Source organism: Talpa europaea (genome assembly GCF_964194135.1).
Source record: "Talpa europaea genome assembly, chromosome: 3".
Lineage (NCBI taxonomy): Eukaryota > Metazoa > Chordata > Mammalia > Eulipotyphla > Talpidae > Talpa > Talpa europaea.
The window spans coordinates 100,698,506-100,717,614 of NC_140069.1; positions in this window are offsets into that span (position 1 = coordinate 100,698,506).

Sequence of the window (19,109 nt, forward strand, 5' to 3'; positions counted from 1 at the left end):
GCCAGCTAAGAGTTAACCTTGTCAGGAGGCTTTTCAAAGGACAGTAGTCAGATCAGCTGTGTTTCAACAATGTACAATAAAAGAAGATCTGGAAGAACAGGTATAGAGCAAAGTCTCTGAGAAAGAGCCAAGAATCTGAGATTCAAGCTCCCAGATATAATTGTCAGTTCCAAAGTTCTGCAGGCATGCAATGAATAAGAAAGAACCAAATAGTCATCTGGTTGAAGTAAAGTCCACTCAGGGTTTTGATCAGAGGTAATTGATCCCAAATGCTGTACTTGATGTGACCAAGTACACACCACCCATCACAGAGCTGAATCAACTGCTTAAAAGTATAGAGTTGCGGGGGGGGCGAGGGGGGCGAGGGGGTGCTCCCAGACGCATAGGGGTTAAGGACTCAATACTATCACAGCTGAGGCCTGAGTGCGATCCCTCACCAGGGAGCTAACCCACATTGTGCAGCCGACCTCACCTGTCTCACCCACTGCTTCCCAGCAATCTATTTCAGTCAGTCTACCTGTTCTGCTCCCCATTCTGTCTCTGGTGAATCCTCTCACCCTCCTCCCCCGCCACACACACACACCTCTGGCCTACACCCCAGCTCTTGTATGCATAAATAAATAAAATAAATCTTAAAAAAAGAAGAAAGAGAAGTATAGAGTTGAAGCTGACAAAGGCTCTCCAGATGCCCCCACAACATGGCAAGTATACCTCAGAGAAGAAAGACAGACTGATCATTGAGGTGCTTTCTTGGGAAGTTGGTGCCATGCCAGTTTTCTGGAGCTTCTGTTTCTCTCTGTCCCAACTTCTTTGGTGCCTGACAAAGTCTAATGTCTTTACGGTATCTGACATAGATCCAAACAATTTTTTAGGGTACATTTGTAGCAAAGGCTGACTTCTATAAATAGTATTCCCATAACAGATAGTCAACCATTCCTAGAGAAAAGCCCCCCTCATCATTTCATACCAGGCTGCCACGATACCTGGTTCCTGGAAGAATGAGATCCAATATGAAAAACACTGTGATCTGTATACAGTGACCACAGGACACCTGTGTCCTATGTCTACTCACCTCCTTCTCAATCAGTATTAATGGCTCATCAGACCATTAGGTGTCTAAGGAGGTGAGATCCTTGGGCATATTTCTTGAGAAATACCTTTTCCAAACTCGATTCAATTTCTGTGAGTTCTGATTAAGAATAAAACTACCAATTCATAGCAATTTATTAGCAACATGTTTTATGACTCCCGGGATTGACAGACTTATTTGCTTCCCGGATCTTGCCTCTCATGAGCTTCTGCCATTCACAGTTCTGGACTGAAATAGAGGCAGTATATTTATCTCTGAACCAACTAGGAGAAATTCACTTGCAAGTGCCTTGAATGTAATAGGAGCCTCCTCAGACTTGAGAAATATTCATAGATTGTGCACTTTGCACTCTGGACACACACACACTAGCTGATCCCACTGACTATCCTATAGAGCTGCACCATGCAAAAGAAATATGATGCAAACCACATGTCATTTAAAATTTGCCAGTAAACACATTTTAAAAGGACCAAGTACAATTATTTTTAATAACATATTTAGCACAGTATTAAAAACATTATCATTTCTTCATATAGAATGTTAAGAACATTCTATGTTATGACATTCAATGTTGGGCCTCCCCGGTGGCGCAGCGGTTGAGCGCTGAGTTGCGAGACTGCGCGTGGCCTCTGCAGTGCCGGTTCGATCCCCGGCTGCTCCCCGGCCACCCGAGGAGGGTCCCACATGGCGGGCGTGCAGACCTCTCCTGCCACCCGCTGCTCCCCTCAGCAGTGTACTTCGGTCCTTCTGCCTGCTCTGCTCCCCGCTCTGGCTCTGGTGAATTCTCTCACCCTCCCGCACTTCTGACTGTACCCAGTGCATGTATAAACAAAACAAACAAACAAACCAGCAAACAAATAAATAAAGCATGCCTCTATTTGAAAAAAAAAAAAAAGACATTCAATGTTAAGAAGCACTAATGAGATAATTTATTTCCTTTTTCAATGTTAATCTTCCAAATTTGGGGTCTGTTTTATATTTACAGCACATCTCTCTTTGGACCAGCCACATTTTAAATGTAGCCACATATGGCCAGGGTTGACTGTCTTGCACAGTGCAGCTCTGAGACAGGCCAAGAAAACACTGAGAATCTAGCCACTGCTTCAGCAATCAGGAAACTGGACACACTGCGTACCCCCTACCTTTGGGCATTCATTTGTAATAGAGACTGAGGCCTCCAAGGAAACACCCAGGCCATTACCTTGATGATCACCCAGGGTTTTCACACAGACTAATGCCAAATGTGCTTAATTACTAGGGTTAAAAAAAAACTACTGGGCCTCTCCTGGTGGCGCAGGCAGTTGAGTGCAGCACTGTGAAGCTGTCTGCAGTCTCTGCAGCACCAGTTCGATCCTGGCTGGCCGGCGAGGGTCCCACATGGCACGGCAGACCTCTCCTGTCACACCCACTGCTCCCCTCAGCAGTGTATTTCAGTCAATCTGCCTGTTCTGTTTCCCGCTCTGTCTCTGGTGAATCCTCTCACCCTCCCATGCATCTGGCCTGTACCCCGGTTCTTGTATAAATAAACAAATAAATAAATAAATCTTAAAACAAAACAAAAAATGACTCTTCACCGTGAAGTCCTAAAGACACAACTTCAAAAAACCTGCATTCTTACTAAGTTCAAAATGAAGACTTGAACAGTTTTAGATCCTTAGAAGTGAAGATCAGAGGTTTCATTCTTTCAATGGTTAATTTCAAGTTTTAATGTGCTTTGAGACCAAGAAGTCAGAAAGCAACCTCATACCCCATCAAAAGTCTTTGTAGTCCTACAACCTCAAAAGAATGGACAAACCTCACCCAATGCAACCATAAGAAAATCCCCACATCTATCCATGCTTGGTAGAGTTCTCAGAATACCCTCACAATTTGTAGTGTGAAGAGGGAGTAAAGAAGGCCTCTCCTGCAACTACTACCAGTTACATGTCCTGGTAGACATGGCCTGGATTCAGGCCTTTTTGCTGTGCCACACTGCAAACTGAGAAGGCCACTGGGGCCCTTTCAAGGGAACTAATTTGCCTCATTAGGGATTCCAAGCATGCAACATAACTTTTCTCATTAGTCGGACAAATGCTGAGGATACTCTTGACCAAAAGTCATTGATTCCCAAGAAGGTATTATTCTTTTCCTGTCCTCTAAGTCTACTAGAGGACAGAGTGTGCAATTTAATTATAAACCTTCCTTTTTCCATTTCAGTGGTGATTGCCTGCTCACCTTTAGCACTGAACATTTGACCTACACTGTTAGAGGCACCTGCAACCATACACCTGAAAGATGCAGTGGTATATTAGAGACCGCCAAATAGATTCCACTCCTATAAAACCCTTGGTCAGTTCCATACTTGAGACCCCTCCTGAAGGCATTTCAAATCCAGTCCAAGTCTACTTTTCATTGCCCCTAAGCTCATGGTCAAGAATATGTGAACCGGGCCTCCCTGGTGGCGCAGCGGTTGAGCACTGGGTTGTAAAGCTGCCCACGGCTTCTGCAGCGCTGGTTCAATCCCCGGCTGCTCCCCGGCCACCAGAGGAGGGTCCCACATGGCGCGCAGACCTCTCCTGCCGCCCGCTGCTCCCCTCAGCAGTGTACTTCGGTCCTTCTGCCTGCTCTGCTCCCTGCTCTGGCTCTGGTGAATTCTCTCACCCTCCCGCGCTTCTGACTGTACCCAGTGCATGTATAAATAAATAAATCTAAAAAAAAAAAAAAAAAAAAAGAATATGTGAACCAAGTAGTAGAATATTTTAAATTTAGTCCATCTTCTTAATAGGGCAGGTGCCCTTAATAGAGCAGCCTTCACATGATGGAATTTTTCTGTATTACCTCTCAACCTACATTTAAAACACTCCATACAACTCTGGGTTTCCCTCCAAATAATTCTCCATTGCTGATTTCAATCACAAATCCAACAAGCCACCTAGAAGAATTCCATGCAGTCCAGGAAAACCTTCAGGCTTTTGAGGCCTAAATGATTGAACTCTGAAGTTTGAAATATGACCAAACATATGCACTGGAGCAAAGAAAGTTTGTTCAATAAATGGTGCTGGGAAAACTGGGTCGCTACATGCAAAAGAATGAAGCTTGACCACTACCTCACACCATATACAAAAATCAACTCAAAATGGATTAAAGAACTAGACATGAGACCTGAAACCATAAAATACATAGAAGGAAATATAGGCGAAACACTATGTGATTTGCATATCAAAGACATCTTTACAGACACATCACCCAAAGCAGTGATAGTGAAGGCAAAGATCAACAGCTGGGACTACATCAAATTAAAGAGCTTCTGCACAGCAAAAGAGACAATAACAAAAACAAAGAGAAACCCCACCAACTGGGAGAAAATTTTTGCACACAACACTAATGATAAAGGACTGATCACAAAAATCTGCAAAGAGCTGATGAGACTCAACAATAACAAAGAAAATAATCCAGTCAAAAAATGGACAGAGGAGCTAAAAAGAAACTTCTCTGAAGAGGAAATGCGAATGGCCAACAGGCATATGAAAAAATGTTCAACATCACTTGCAATCAGGGAAATGCAAATCAAAACTACCATGAGATACCATCTCACACCAGTGAGAATGGCACATATTAAAAAAAACTAGCAACAACAAATGTTGGCGAGGTTGCGGAGAAAAAGGAACTCTTCTGCACTGTTGGTGGGAGTGCAAACTGGTCCAACCACTATGGAGAGCTGTGTGGAGATTTCTGGACCTACTAAACATAGAGCTTCCACAGGATCCAGCAATTCCACTCCTAGGTATTTACCCAAAGAACACAGAAATATCAATTCCAAAGAACACCTGCACCCCCATGTTTATAGCAGCACTATTTACAATAGCTAAGCTTTGGAAACAGCCCAAATGCCCAAAAATAGATGACTGGATCAAGAAGATGTGGTACATATATACCATGGAATATTACTCAGCATTCAAAAAAGATAAACACATGCAATTTGCAGCAACATGGATGGCGCTGGAAGGGATCATGCTCAGTGAAATAAGCCAAAAAGAAAAAGAAAAATACCGGATGGTCTCACTCATAGCAGGAATCTAGAATACTTAAATAAGGGACCAGGAAAATTAATAACTATAAGAAAGTGAAAATCAAAATCAACAAAAACTATGAACCAGAGACACTTTTTGGGGGGTGGGGGGTGGGAGGGGAGGGATTGGGGTCAGAATGGGGGGATTGCAATTGTATGGGGAATATAAAAATAAAATTTATTAATTAAAAAAAAAAAGAAATATGACCAAACAATATTGTTTTGCTAAAGGGTATGTAATAAATCTTGAGTTTTACCCACATTATGTAGTGCAGCAGGAGCATTGTCTTTTGCAGGGCATACCATGAAAAGTGGGTAAGCTGGAATATATAGAATTGCTGTTCCTATTTTGAGAGTGCTCTATATTGGGCTGTATCTGAGAAGGAATGTCCTCTATAGTTTTAACTTGATCCTATAATTAGCAAGGAAAGATTCTGTTGCTTATTTTTCAGGGTTTCTGTGAATTTCTTTCTATAATCTTCACATGGCTCCTTTGTCACCAGTCATTAGTGAGAGGAAGTTAACTTTAAGGAATTCCACTTTGGAGTTTGTAAGTATACATTCATCATGAGGATCATTATTCTATATTTTCTCCAAGCCTTACGTTCTTTTTTTTTTTTTTCGGTTTTTATTTCTTCTTCTTCTTTTCTTTTATATATTTTTACATCATTTTTCATTCTTTTTTTAAAAAAGATTAATTTATTTATGCATATAAGAACAGGAGTGTAGGGCAGAGGTGCGGGGAGTGAGAATATTCACCAGAGACAAAGTGGGGAGCAGAACAAGCAGATTGACTGAAATACACCACTGAGGGGAGCAGGGAGCAAGACAGGAGAGGTCTGCTGTGTACTTGGGTCGGCTCCCTGGCCGAGGATTGAACTCATGTTGCAATGGCTGGTGACAGTTTGATAGCGCTGTGTCTTTAACCGCTGTGCCACCAGGGAGGTCCCCAAGCTTTACATTCTTGAGGATAGAGTTCTGTTTCCCCCATGGCTTTATTCTAAGTAATAGCAGAATCTACCAAATGATTTATCTTGTGTCGAATGGGAGAGCTTCCTTTCAATTTTACCTTTTCAAAGGACATATCATAATCATTATTGCCAGGCTTTATTTACTCTGTTCTTGCAGAAGAGAAATTAATTAATTTTCTTTGATAAGTTTATGAACTACAGCAAATGGCAATTTTGTGAAGGCAACAGTGCAAATATTTTTATAATAGCATTGAGACCGTGCACCCATTCCACATTCCTCTCTCCCCTTCCTAACAATATCTTAATTCAGGTAACAATATGACTCTTCCTGTGTATGTCAGGGGAAACTGTTACACCCAGCTCCAGACAAGAGTTATTTCAAGTTCAGGGGCATGTGATCTCCCTTGCAATACTGGCTGTTGTTGGGAGCCAGGCCTAAGCTGATCTATCTGCACATAGGATTCCTCAGGCCAATGAACATGTTCAGGATCAACATATAAACTAGTTTGAGACAATGAGAAATGAAGAGATGTACAAAATCTTTTGAGCATTTTGCTTGTTCTTACCAGAGATCACAAGAAGAAATGCCCTCTTTCTCTGGACGTTGAGGACAGTAAATACAAAGGCAGCATTTTGCCCCCAAAAAGGCAGTGTGAGGATAAATTCAACAAACAGGAATCACAGTGCTACCAGATTGGACCAGGCTGAACCTGAAGCCTGCTCTGCTTTAGACTTCTATCGTGTGGACCAGTAAATTACCAATTACGAGAGCCAATAAAAACTATGTGGAGTTTAGTTTCCTGTTACTTTCAAGCAAGTGTCCTAACTGGGCAAGCAAGTTAGTTTTGTTTTTTTTTTTTTAAGATTTATTTATTTATGCATACAAGAGCTGGGGTACAGGCCAGAGGTGTGGGGGAGGGTGAGAGGATTCACTAGACGCAGAGTGGGGAACAGAACAGGCAGATTGACTGAAACATACTGCTGAGGGGAGCAGCAGGCGAGTCAGGAGAGGTCTGCTGTGCCATGTGGGTAGCTCCCTGGCCGGGGATGGAACTCATGCTGCAGTGGCTGTGGATCACCTCATAGGTTGTGTCTTAACCAGGGAGGTCACCAAGGTAAGTTAGTTTTAACTTTATTTCATTTTTAAAATATCTCAAAGCTTAAAAAATTGTTTTACAAGCATATGATAAAATTCAAGCAGTATAAAAGGACAAAGTAAATGTTCATTTCACTTTAGACACAATTCACCTCTCCAGAGGCAACCATAAAATAAGTTTTACACACGTACGTATACGTGTTTGTATGTCCTCATGTCTACTCAGAAGAACAATTGTTACACCATTCTACATCTTGCTTTTTGTATTCAATATATATGTCTTGGAGATAATTTCAAATCATATTTATGAATTTATCCCATTCTCTTTAAAGACCACATGGTACTTTATTATTGAGATAGGCCATAACTCATTTATCCAATTATACTTTCTGTCATTATAAAAATGATGAAATGAGCATTCCTAAATTTATATATTTGAACAAAGATGTGAGTATATATATCTGAGGATAAATTCCAAGAAAAAGAATAACTGCATCAAAACTTTTTTAAAATTGTGTTTGTTGAAGTAATGTTTATTTATACCACTTTATGAGTTTTAGGGATATAGATTCACACCTCTACAAATATGTTATCACATCACACTTATTCTCCAATCTGGGGGTCAAAATCAGGATCCATTTATTTTTGCTATCCAAATAATACTCTGATAACATGAAAATGTCTTTCTTCTCTGATTCCCACCCTCTAATTCTGCCCCATCTCCCACCACAAGAAATTCATGTGCCTCAGAGACTGCGCAGTTAGCCCCAAAAGAAAAAATTAGTCACCACCAAAAGAAATAATTAGAAATTCAGTGGATCAGCCAAAATGACCTAGTGGGTTAGGTCTAAGCTGTTGCTGGTGTCAAAGCCACATGGTGGCGCTATTGAAACACAGGTTTTGCAGTTGCCTCAGTACCCTTCTATCCACCTCCAGCTGGCCCCCTCTTAAGCAAAGAAGCAAAACTTAACAAGGAACTAGACTATCTCTCCTCTAAAAACCTGGCATCTCTGTCCCCTTTCACACATAGTTCCCCTCAAGGCAGGAAATTCCATTTAGGCACTCAAGCCCATGGGCATTCTGCTTGCCTGAAATTACATAACAAAATCTTCCTGTTGTTGCCTCTGTCCTGGAAACGGTGGTTTTTAGACTCTATCATCCATAAGTCACCAGGAATCTCACTCTCAGATTTACGTGCTATGCTGGTAAATTCTTGTCTAAATACCAGTGTAGGGCCAGAGGAAGTTCAAGACCTTTTTATAATTGATGTGTCCTTACTTGTTTGTGCCTTTCTACCTTTCAATGTCCACTATGTCCATTCGGCTTACTGTGTTTTGTTCCACTTTAGACCCCAATGGGAAGATTCCATTCTTTATCATCTTCCATAAAAAATCCAACAGAATTCAGCATTTTTGTGCTTAGGCAACTTCAATGAAGTGCTCCCAATTTCATACACGAGCCCAAGGAAGGACTCTAATTGGCCTAGCTTGGGTCATGTGCCTGCCCCTGGGTCTGTGTGTGGTCAGGAGAATGGGACAGTATTATGGGCTAGATCTATCTCATACACCACCATCTATGATGGGAGGACTATGAGCAGTGGCATGGAGTGAAGGATGTGCAATATTCCAAAGGAAGTGGGGAAATAATGCCTAAGGATGAAAGACAGAAATGCTGACCTGGAACAGAGGCAGCAACCATCCGCTACTGGTAGAGAGTTGACCCTTCCTTGTTGCTCATTCCTTCCTTTTGTATGTTTTTTACAATTCCTGGAGGCCAATAGGGAAAGGTATGCTTTGTGGGATAGACCTGTAAAATGAAAATATGTTTAACATAAAATAATGCTGAAGGATGTCCTTTGAAGCATTCCTTTGAAATATTAGCTTATCATAAAGTGTTAAAGCAGGCATGATATTTGCATGCTTTTGAACCCTCTGACATGTGGCATTACTTTGTTTTCACTTAATGTGATAGAATAACAGAATAGTCAGTGGAAACATTAAATCTGAAGATGCCTTATATTAGGTAGGGGAAAAATGCAAAATAATCTTATTGCTGTTCACTCAGATCTCTACTTTTGCTTTATAGTTTTGTGTCTCATAGGTTTTTTTTTTTTAATCTAAAAATTCTATAGCAAAATATGAAATTTAGGCCATGGAATGTGAACTGCTCTGATCTTGGAAGCCATTAACAAAGTAATTCCCTTTGCCCTACTGAGTTTCTTGGAAGCCTGCTGAGCTGGAGTGTCTGCTCACTGGAAGGCTATCTTGTATCTTTGTAGCAGGAGATTCTCTTCTAAAAAAGGTTTTAGAGCAGGGACTTGAAACTGAGTAATTATATTCCTAGGGTACTTGAAGACTTTCCAAAAATACATGGAGATTAGATAGCTTTAATGCAATAGATTTCCAGATTCTCAACTTCCATTTGCCCCTTTACGGAGACTCTGCCAATCCCTCACTTTTCACATTCAACCTTCTCCCCTCTCACAAAAAAAAAACCAGACATCTGTATCCCGACCTGAATCTTACTTTGGTGCATTGCTCCAGGCTATAAAAATATCTGAGGCAACTCAAACGGGGATAATTAAATATGTACTGTCTCTGAATGAGAATCGTTCCAATCCCCACTCCTGCCACCCAAAAAAGCAAAGAAAGCCTCAGGAAAAGTACTAATGTCTTCTTTTTTTTCTAGGCAACAAACTCTTGGCAAAGTCTCTGTTTTTCCTGTTTCACTCGCATGGAATTAGAATTCAGAAAGATTAATCCCAACTGTCTAAATTTTAAAAATGATAAACAGTGTGATTTAGCTAATGAGTTTGATAATGAAGACTGGTTTCAAAGGTGATATGTTTGTACAGCAGACTTATTCCATAAACTGAATGAGCTAAACCTAGAGCTCCAAGGATTTGAATAAAACAAAATTAAAGTATAAATTCAGATTATAATACATTAGGAAGTAAATATTTGCAATCATTTAAACGTAAGATAGAACAGCTTCAAATATCAATGTAATGTATTCAAAGGACTCTGTGTTTTTCAAAAATTCTTTTTAGATTACAAATGTAAAGAATTTTGAAGATCCCTGGCCTAAAGAACCAGGAAGCCACCTCGAGCGCTTTAAATTCATCATTAGGAAAATATAACTATATAACTTACGGTTAATTAATTATGAAAAATGTTCCACTGAAAAGAAGAATGTATAAAAACATGGCATCTTAGTAAAAAGTTAACTGAGCTAACATTTTTCTTATGTTTACTTAATTTTTTTACTCGAGTCTAATCAAGTGTGGGTTTTTCCCTGTTAAATATAGAATTTAGCCAGAGGACACACTAAAGCTTTTTCTTGCACCATCTTTCAACCTGTTTATGTTGTAGGTGGGAAGCGATTGATGTTCAAATTCTGTTTTTCCAAAGTTTAAGCCTATTAAGCCTATATTTGAACTCCCACAAGTCCAAAACTTTCTCATTACAATTCTTCTGGTGGTGTATTTACCCCTCTGCTAAATATCCAAAAGAAAATAGCCATTTTTCCACACACAGATCCCATAACTGTTTCTACCCTATGGGAAAAAATTGCGAAAGCACAACTAACTCTTACCTTCCCTCTTCCACCTCTGTTACTTAGATACCTTAGACTCATTTAATGTGACACGATGCAAAATTAATTACTGAGGTTTGATTCTATTAAATTGCCAGACCGGTTTACTGACCCAGAGCCAAACTGGTTTTCCTACCACCAGAATTTTCCTCCCTGTTTCTAATAACTGAAAAATGTTGTAACATATAAAGACGTTGTAAATATGTAGCAGCATAGTTTTCTCCACAAACATACCCTCTCACCCATTAATTAGCTGCCAGTTGAGAGCAAAATTTAGCCAGGGACAGAGAGACCCCTGAGAGTAAGAGGGAGAGAAAAGGAGAGCTGGCTACAAAGGGCAAAGAAAGTTGTTTGGAGAGCAGTGTGCCAGGGACACATTTCCTATTGCACAAGCTTGCCTCTGGCCAGGCCAGTTGTGAGGACAAGGCTTTCTTTAATCACCACTTTTAGCCTGGCATAACCTTGGATTGGGGGGAAATAGTAATTTCTTGATGGACATTTGGAGCAGAGGATACTTTTTCATTTTATTTTTCTGTGTTTCATTTCTATTCTCTATCTGTGTTATAGGCAAAGCCTTTAAGTAATCTATTGGCCCAAGTCTATCTTTGAAATCTAGCTTTCAGAAAGGTATTTTAGCTACAGAATTTGAGCAGTTTCTTTTAGTTTCACAAATTTTAATATTACGGCTGCTTCATTTACATTTTGCATTTGTGTCCTGTAAAGATTTTTTTCAAGAAAAATAATTGCCAAAGGGTAATTACATGTTCCCTGTGGTGATAGAAACATTTCCTAATCTTATCAGCAGAGACTGCAGAGCAGTGTGTGCACAATAAATAATTGTTAATGATGATAAAGTCATAAATAAGCAAAATTAAGAAGCTGTGTTTCATTATCAACAGATGATACAACAGTGAACTCGTTACCAAGAAGAAACAACTTAATTATTCATGTAATATATTTTAAAATGATAAGAGAACCGTTGGGCTGTAAAGTAACTCTTTGTCAGCTCAGACTAAATGAAGATTTAAGTGCAGCTAAGTGCATCTACGCGCACTTGAGAATAGACAGAATCTTCTTTTACCTGTCTCGTACTAATAAGGACACTGAGGTCATGGAGGAATTCACTGAGACTTTCTCTACCCCAAGGCCCAAATTGGTCAGTTTTGAAACAATGCCTTCCAAATCTATTTTCAACATCATGTAGGAATAACCTTAATATTTAAATACCAACCTCGTCTAATTTGTGATTCTTTTGTAGCTCTCGAAAGATTTCTTCAGTTCCTCTGATGGTACAGCTATATAAAAAACTTCTGTTTCCCCAGACTTCTCCAATTAAATTAATAAATATTAGATTAATACTGACTTACTTCTTGCACAAAATGAAACAAATTGCTTTTATTTTACTTCTTGATATATGTATCTGTTATTTAGCTTACTGATGAGTAAGAAGCACTGAAAGAAAAAGGAACTCTGGATTGTTTAGCTTTCCTTTTCTTTCTATATCAGCATTTTAAGAGTCATAGGCTACTTTAGGGAAATAACACTAGTAAAAAGTGATAGAAGAGTTCCTCAATGGTCTGTTTCTGGGAATGCCACTGCCTTCTTTAAGTTCAGTTTAAACAGGAAAGTTTGTGACCTCTTTCTTGGGCTTACCTGAATCTTGCTGAACTCCTGCTTATGGAGCAACCACAGGAATTCTGAGCTAAAGGGGCTGTATGCAAATGAAGCAAGAAGGAACAGTTACAAGCCCTTTGGGTGTAACCCCTCTCCTCATGCACATTTTCCATTGTACTCCCAGACCTCACTTAGAAAACACAACTGGGCCTCTCCGGTGGCGCAGCGGTTGAGCGCTGGGTTGCAAAGCTGCCGGCGACCTCTGCGGCGCCGGTTCGATCCCCGGCTGCTCCCCGGCCACCGGAGGAGGGTCCCACATGGCGCGCAGACCTCTCCTGCCGCCCGCTGCTCCCCTCAGCAGTGTACTTCGGTCCTTCTGCCTGCTCTGCTCCCCACTCTGGCTCTGGTGAATTCTCTCACCCTCCCGCGCTTCTGACTGTACCCAGTGCATGTATAAACAAAACGAACGAACAAACAAACAAATAAATAAAAACATGCCTCTATAAAAAAAATAAATAAATAAAATAAAAAAAAAATAGAAAACACAACTGCCAAGGTAAAATATAAAGAATGTCAAGGTAGGGCCTCCCTGGTGGCCCAAGGGATTAAGCACAACACTATGGAACTATCCAAGGCCTCTGCAACACCAGTTGGATCCCTGGCCAGGGTGCTGGCACAGCAGACCTCTCCTGTTTCACCCGCTGCTCCCCTTAGGAGTGTATTTCAGTCAATCTGCCTATTCTGTTCCCCACTCTGTCTCTGGTGGATCCTCTCACTCCCCCCACCTCTGGCCTGTATCCCAGTTCTTGCATGCATAGATAAATAAATCTTTAAAAAAAATTTAAGAATGTCAAGGTAGTGACAATAGAGCATTTGGGACCCTCCTGGGAGGGGTCCCTTGGGGGACCACACAGTTTGCATGCCCAAGAAACTGGCGAGTGTAACTAAGTCTCCAAGGACTTGGTTCTTTGATCTGTTTTGCTCCTGCATTCTCTGTGTGGGGCTTCCATCCCCTAAGGTCATTTCACCACCCAAGCTGGCTGCTACAATTGAACATCAGCAGATAGGAGAAAAGAAAAGCTCCCTGAGGCCAACTCTTCAAGCTGAATCAGTTCTCTTAAAGGAGCCTTCTCAGAAGCCCACGTTTTTTTTTTTAATAATAAATTTTATTTTTATATTCCCCATACAATTTCAACCCCCCCATTTTGACCCCAATCCCTCCCCTCCCTCCACCCACGCCCCCAAAAGTGTCTCTGGTTCATAGATTTTTGTTGATTTTGATTTTCACTTTCTTATAGTTATTCATTTTCCTGGTCCCTTATTTAAGTTTTCTAGATTCCTGCTATGAGTGAGACCATCCGGTATTTTTCTTTTTCTTCTGGCTTACTTCACTGAGCATGATCCCTTCCAGCACCATCCATGTTGCTGCAAATTGCATGTGTTTATCTTTTTTGAATGCTGAGTAATATTCCATGGTATATATGTACCACATCTTCTTGAGCCAGACCCTAGTCACCAGGCTATACTTAACTTTAAAAGCAACTGTTAAATGGGCCTCCCCGGTGGCGCAGCGGTTGAGCGCTGGGTTGCGAAACTGCCCGTGGCCTCTGCAGCGCCGGTTCGATCCCCGGCTGCTCCCCGGCCACCAGAGGAGGGTCCCACATGGCGCGCAGACCTCTCTTGCCGCCCGCTGCTCCCCTCAGCAGTGTACTTCGGTCCTTCTGCCTGCTCTGCTCCCCGCTGTGGCTCTGGTGAATTCTCTCACCCTCCCGCACTTCTGACTGTACCCAGTGCTTGTATAAACAAAACAAACAAACAAACCAGCAAACAAATAAATAAAGCATGCCTCTATTAAAAAAAAAAAAAAAGCAACTGGAAAATGCAATCTTTTTGCTGGATACATTGCCAGCCTGTATAACATCAGGCTGTTACTAAGAAGTAAAGGTTAACTGATATGATAGGCAATTAGCTGTTCCTGTCATGCTAACTTTGAAAGTAAAATCTAGTTGATCAAAACTTAATTTTTACTTACATGACTTGTTTCTGATTTTTCACCACTATCAATATTATTTTAAAAATGTTTCTTACTCTAAATTTTTAAAAACCTATTTCTGAACAATTATCACATTTCTTTGGAGGAATTTTTCCATTTATTAAATCAAAATAAATTATATGTACTTTGACTTGCAATAACAACTTGCAATAGCTTTTTTTTTTTTACAAAGGAAGGGAAACAATTGCATTTTATATTGATTTATATTTTATATTGATATTTGCTGACATAAACCCATTGGTATTGTTAGGGGGAAAAGGATGTCCCAAAGCTAATTCCATACAGGCTTTGTGGACTCCACCCCCACCCCAGGTCAAAGCCAAAGACACTGGGAACTCCAAATCCCATCACCAGCAAAGGAAAGGTGGCTGGGACCTGAGGGTGGGGTTAAGCAGCCAGGTGGATATAAAAGGCAGACACGTGGGCTTTGGGGGATCCCCATTTTGGCTCTCCGCCAGCTCGCAGTGTCCGGCCAGCTCTGAGAGTGACTTTGGGTTTCCAGGTTGGCGGATCGGGTAGGACGCATTAAAGACTTTATTTCCCTATTTTCTCCCTGAGTTGTACATTTTCCTTATTTCCTTTTCCCTTATAAATAAACCTTTTATTAACCGTTTGTGTGTGTCTGTAGTAGAGTATTCATAAGTCCCTTTTAAGCGCGCGGGTGAGGACCCACAGCCAGGAACCCGTTTAATATCGGGGCTGCTCTATAACAGTATGTCCTGACATGAACATTGTGAGGGTCAAAGAATCAACGATTGGTTAAATTATTTGGCCTTTACGATTCTCTAATGCTTTAAATGTTGCTAATTGATATGTTCCTAGATGACAGAAGCAAATATAATGTAAGCTGTTTCTAAAGATACCTGGTTTTTTTCACGATCACTTACTTTTGCGTGAATCAAAGTACTCTCAATATCTGGGTACATTGTATAATTCTGTGTTAATATTATCTATTCTAATATTGAATATCTATTTACAATTGAGTAGTAAAATGCCTTTTGTAATCTTGTTTTAGTGTTATGTAATTTCTAAGAGATGGATTTGCCATCTTTAATTAATATTAGCTACTTGAAGCCTGAATACAAAACCTAATTAGAACTAACTACTGCTCATTTTTGCACTGGTATTCACATAACATGTAATCAAGCTGTTCTTTAGTTGGTAAAAACCAGTTCTCTGTTCAAGGTTAATAACTGAAGACTAAAGTAATGTGAATGTTGTCAACTCATTTGCTTGTCACTTCTTTCCTAAGCTTATCACAGTCTTTCCATAGATGAAATGAAAAATAGATTGACTAGCCTTTTATTTACAGAAAATAACTGTGAATGAGTTTACTTATTCTAACCAATTTTTAAATAACAAGAACTTATAGTTTATTAAATAGAATAGCATCTGTATGTAGGATTCTAATATGAAGTTTTTCTGAATGAATTTTGGTACAATTAAATTTCTAATGGAATCATTAAGATCTGAGTATTATGAGAAAACTATTATTTATAGAGTATAGTTGTACTTACTCTAACATTTTGTCCTTCACATATAAATATCTCGGTACATGCACCATCTGAGTGTATAAAATTAAACTACCTGAACACCTTTAAAAAATTAGAGTAAAACATAAAAATGTCTATAAAAAGAAATTCATTAGAGATTTCAAAATATCCGTAAGTGCTAAATAAGGTTTCCAGAAATCAGTGATTATGCTGAAACGTGTCACAAGGGGAACTGTTAACAAGTGTTACTTTGCCAGTGGTAGGAAGATTGCCAACCTTTAATTGGCTTTAAAGTTGGTGTTCTATCAATGGTGTATTGTAAAAGGCAATAATGCCCACATTTATGATTAAGCCTGAAATGGGAACTCTAGATTTGACTAAATGTGGTACTATGTAGTCCTTCTAATTAAAAATATTCAAATGACTGCCTTTTAAATTTGATTAGGATGTTTATTGTCATGTTTTTATTAAAAATAACAAAACAAAAGATGTTTGTCTGCACTTCACAATATACAATGACCAGTCAGCCCTCCTCTTGCTTTGCTAGGCATTAACTGTTTTGTTCTAACGAAAATACTGAGAATAGCTCTTTCCAGGCTGCTGGGAAGATGGAATTCGACTGAATGAAACAAAAATCTGGCATGGCATTTTTCTTTGGATTCAGTTAGAAAGAAGAGTATCCTCACTAATAAATGCTGATGCAAGATCATATTATTGTTAACAAGCAAAGTAATAAACAATGCTCAGTCCGTTGATTTCTGGATTTCTAACTGAATTCTAAACTGTTTACTGATTCTGATCCCAGGGCAGTGCCAGAGAGTTCATGAATAACAGTATGAACAAACACATACAAAGAAAACTTCCTGTTAAACTACTGAGGGGAAACCCCACAGAAAGGCTACTTTCAGTGTGTGTGAGGGTCAGAGAGTGGGGGAAAGATCCATTGAAGATTTCAGAGAGAATGCTCACTATTTCATATTCAGTGTTCTGTTGATTAACCTGACAGTTTTGTCTTACAGACTTGAATAGCTGTGTGGATGAAGGGTAGCTTACAACCTTTTGACTTTTGCAGGTCACTGATTTATTAGACTGCCTTACCACACCAGCCACCCATTTTTTCACTCTCTCTTTTTCCACCCACTCCATATAACATCACACACTCCATATTTTAGCTCCTTGGACACATGAAACCGGCAAGGCACAAGCAGTGACCGTAGCTACAAGGCCCCTGTGGCAGACACTCTTGGCTATCTTCCCAAGGTCGTACCTCCTCTCCCTGTCTTCCTTGCTGGCAGGACTGTCTCCCACAATAGAGGCAGAAAATGCCAAGTACTTGCATTCTCAGTCTCCCTTGTGACACCAGTTTTAGCCTGTGATGTAAGGGAAAGTCTTCTGGGATTTCTGGGAAAGAAGAAAAGAAAGAAGAGTTTCTCTCCACCCCCTCACCCCCAGCTTTTCTGTTTTTAATATGATTATGTGAAAATGTGATGCTCTGAGCCCAGGAGGCCATCATGTGACAATGAGGATAAAAATCAAGAAATTGTAGATGAGCTATCTTAGAGTTTTCCAGACTTTTGTTGTATGATAAAAATAAGTTATTTTTAAAAGCCACTTTTAGTTTGTATTTACTTATTTTACTTTCACCCAAATCATCTTAAATAATATTTACCCTTAAAGTCAATATAGTTTCCCAACACAAATAGTCTGGCTCTGTGATTCAAGTTGCCTTTCAGACTCACAGTGGTTATTTCTCAATCCTGTTTCTTTGACGCTATAGAAAAGCATTCTTTAACCGATTGTATACATACCATTTATGAAAACTTAAGCACAATCTACAGAACAATGGCTTAGCCTTCATGACAAAATTCACTACCTTAACAATAGTGCAATTTTTGTCTTTAGTACTTCTGTAAAGATAAGGTAGAATACCTGTGGACATAAAAATGTGTTTCTCAATGGCATATATCAAATAGACTGGAAATAACAGTTGTTGATAAGGGTATGGAGCAAAAGGAAGACTTATTCACTGTTGGTAGGAATGAAAATTGGTATAACTTATATGGAAAATGATGTGGAGAGTCCTTGAAAAACTAAAAATGAAAATTGCCATATGATCCAGAAATACCACTTCTAGGTATTTACCCAAAGAATATGAAAACACTAAAATAAAAGATTCATGCACCTCTGTGCTCATAGCAGCATGTTATTCACAATAGCCAAGACATGTATCAACCTAAATGCCCATCAACAGATGACTCATTAAAGAAATTTGCTGTATATATATACTCAATAGAATACTCCTCAGCTATTTAAAAAGATAAACTAGTGCCTCTTGGGACAGAATGGATCGATCTTGAGGTGATTATGATAAATGAAATAAGTCAGAAAGTGAAAGACAATTGGATGGTTTCATTCATTTGTGGAATATAAATATACCAAAGAAAATGAATTGGCAAAACACAACAAAAATAATTCTTAGACTCTATAAAAATATGGTGGTTACCAGAGGGAAAGGGAATCAGAGGAAGGAGGGAAAGGGAATGGAGGAGGGGGTATAATATGGCAGCATAGTAGCACTGGAGTATTGGTGGGGGGTGAAGGTAGCATGTGCACGTGTTGAGGTTTGAAGTTGTACTCTCCAAATTATATATTTATGTAAGTGAATAGCAAGTCAATAACATTAAAAAAACAATAAAGGGAAATTGAGGGGAAAACTGTGTTCTCAAAAAGACAGATTAGGGGCCTCCCTGGTGGCACAAGGGGCGATCTGCAGCCACTGCAGCAGGAGTTCCATCCCCAGCCAGGAAGCAACCCACACAGTGCAGCAGAACTCTCCTGTTTCGCCCTCTGCTCCCTTCAGCAGTGTATGTCCGTTGATCTGCCTGTTGTACTCCCCGCTTTGTCTCTGGTGCATCCTCTCACCCCCTGTACCTCTGGCCTGTACCCCAGCTCTTGTATGCATAAATAAATAAATTTAAAAAAATACCATCAATAAAATACAAAATTTCCTTTAAAAAAAAAGACAGATTAAAAAAAATCTTTGTGGACAAAATGGTTTGTATGCTGTAAAACAGGTAAAGATGATAATCATAGCTATTAAAAGCCAAAAATATTTAAAAGAATTCAAAAAGAAAAAATAAAATTGATTTT